Source organism: Cinclus cinclus, chromosome 2 (genome assembly GCF_963662255.1).
Source record: "Cinclus cinclus chromosome 2, bCinCin1.1, whole genome shotgun sequence".
Classification (NCBI taxonomy): domain Eukaryota; kingdom Metazoa; phylum Chordata; class Aves; order Passeriformes; family Cinclidae; genus Cinclus; species Cinclus cinclus.
In genome coordinates this window covers 19,470,223-19,472,825 of record NC_085047.1, presented here as the reverse complement: position 1 = coordinate 19,472,825, position 2,603 = coordinate 19,470,223, and the positions used below count along the sequence as shown (strand labels likewise).

The 2,603-nt window shown below is 45.3% G+C and overlaps 1 non-coding gene across 1 annotated transcript; it reads left to right on the top strand.

The window, feature by feature from the left end:
• The first annotated feature begins 1,505 nt into the window (after positions 1-1,505).
• TRNAI-AAU (transfer RNA isoleucine (anticodon AAU)) lies at positions 1,506-1,579 on the top strand. The gene has a single exon. It is a non-coding gene; the product is annotated as a tRNA-Ile (tRNA).
• The last annotated feature ends 1,024 nt before the right edge of the window (positions 1,580-2,603 follow it).

The window sequence follows — 2,603 nt, the reverse complement described above, 5'->3', positions numbered from 1 at the left end:
AGCAACTAACAAAAAAAATTAGCTAACAGTTTCTTACCTAAAGTGAGAATCCATGTGACAAATGCACAAAAAAAGGTCTGCTGTTCCTGTACGTACCTGCTGATTATTGCTCTATCAGTCTGGAGAGTACCCAGTCTCCCTACACAGACCCATGCCATGGTTTGTTTGGGAGAATGTTCAACAGGAGTTGGACTTCAGTGATCTTTGTGGGTCTCTTCCAGCTCAGGAAATTCTGTGATTGTGTTTTCTTTATGCCTTTTCACTTGTCATCTTTTTCCTAAAGTTCCAGATGTGACCTTGCTTTTAAATATTTGAGCGAGTTTAGCTCACACAGGATGACATTTCCTAGAAAATATAGCTAGTTATCAAGATCCCAGAGCATATGTGCTTCCTGGCAGGTTGGCGGGCTGCTACTTCATGGACATCAAATAGAAGAGGGGAAGGAGAAACCACAGTTTGGAATTTGCAATTGATTTGATCAGTTTGCTCCCAGGGATGAAGGACATTATGAAGAAGCTGGGCAAAACAAATTTTAGGGAATTTGATGGGAAAGTGCTGGCAAACACTGGCAAACAAGTGGATGGGTTATCATAAATAAAAAATATTTATTTAATTATATATAAATATATATATTTTAAATTTATATATATATATATTTATTTTTTTATTTATTTATTTTGAGTAAAGGCAAAAAGAATTGGGAGTGGGAACACTGACCACAAGGATGAGTGTGGACTGGAAAAAACAGTGCACTGTCATCCCAGTTATCCCATCAGTCTCATCCCAGGCACAGATACAGATATTCCATGTTTTTTCCACTATAATGAGTTCTGCCAAGAAGACCAAGCATTTGAAAAGCTTTTTTTTTCTTTTTTTTCTTTTTTTTTTTATTTTATTTAAGCGATCTAAGCCACGAAAATGTACACAAAACTGAAACCTTTGTCTGTAGAAGACAAAATAGGGCGTAAAAAGGGATTGTGAGTAACTCTTCCCCGTGTTACCTCACGGAAGGGAAGTACTTTCAGGCTCTGTCTCATTCAGCTCTCCTGCCAGGTGAATTTCAAGAGGTGCTGGCCAGCCGTGCCTGTCCCACGGTTCATGGGAGGACATCCCGTGGGGCTGCTCCTATCCTTTACCTTGCCGAAAGCTGCGCCGATTTCGCTCCGCCGTGGGATAAACTGGGCAGGGCCTCGCCCAAGCCCTGAGCTCGGCGCGGCGCTGCCGTGAGGGCAGGCCCGGAGGCGGCCGCGGCTCGGCCCAGGAGCCCGCAAAAACAAAGACGGAGCCTGCACAGCCTCACGGCGCACTGCCACCTCCCTGCCCCCGGTGGGGAAAGCGCATGCGGGTGTCCCTGCTCCGGGAACAGCGCAGGATGTGTGCGTGTGAGGAGCACAGGGGGCTTGGAGAGCGTTGCCACCCCCGGGCAGGCAGGAACCGGGGTAGTGAGGGCGCCGCTCCGCTCCCGCACACCCTGGAGGTGCTTCCCCCAGGACCGCGCGTGTGCGGGCCGGTTAGCTCAGTTGGTTAGAGCGTGGTGCTAATAACGCCAAGGTCGCGGGTTCGATCCCCGTACGGGCCAGTACTTTTTTTTTTTTTTTTTTTTTTCTTCTTCTTCTTCTTCCCTTTCTTTCTTTTTGCCACCCGGGCACCCGCTCATGGGAGGGGAGCGGGGTGGAGAGGGGAAGGAAAAACAGCCGGAAAGCTGCGAGGAAACAAACAAAAAAAAATGTGTAGGAAGTGGACGGAGGGACGTTCTCAGTCTTGCCGTACCTTGTCACCGGAGTATTCCATGTTTTGCCGTTTTGCCCTGGAACACTTTTAAGTGCTTCTGTTAATTAGCGCTAGGCTAGAAGAAAGCAACGCAGGAATTCAGACGGTAGTTGCCTTCCAGTGAATAATCCCAGAGAACTAATTCCAGGGTCTTTAGCTCACTGTATTAATGTGACTCTTGGATAGCTCTCTGTCTGGAAGGGGTTGGAAGACACTAATGAGAGTGGGATTTTACTGTTTTTTGTTTTGTTTTTGTTTTTTGTTGTTGTTTTCCCTTTGAAGCAGGAAGACAAGCAGATCCCTGATTTTTCATAGGATGTTCTGAACTCCATGCAGAAAGTATCCAAACTGGACCGACACACTGTAATGTGAAGCTTAATTTTTATGGGTGTGCTATTTATTCAAAAAAATACTCCAGGCCAAACAGAGGTGGTAAAATGGAGCAGTAAGTCTGCAGAAGTGGCCAGGATGGACCTGCCAGCTCAACCTGCCTCTGTAGGTTTTCTCTCAAAGAAACTTCTTCTTAGAAGCGCAAGACAGATATTATTTTTGTCCTATTTGCCTCTGAACTGACATGAGACTTCTCCAGAAGAGGGAAGCTTTCTGGTGTAAATGTTTTCATTGTAGAAACCACTGATTTTATTAGAGCTGCATGCATGCAGGTCACAGCTTCTTTGGGAAAAGGATTTGAGGTAACGGCATTCTATTGATTTCTTTTACAAATCTGCTAATATGTCCCTTTAGTGTTCAGGCCCGTTGATTGTAACTTCTTCCAGCTGTAGGGGCTGATTCAAAACAAGAGATAATAATATTAATAATGATAAAGTGAGTGA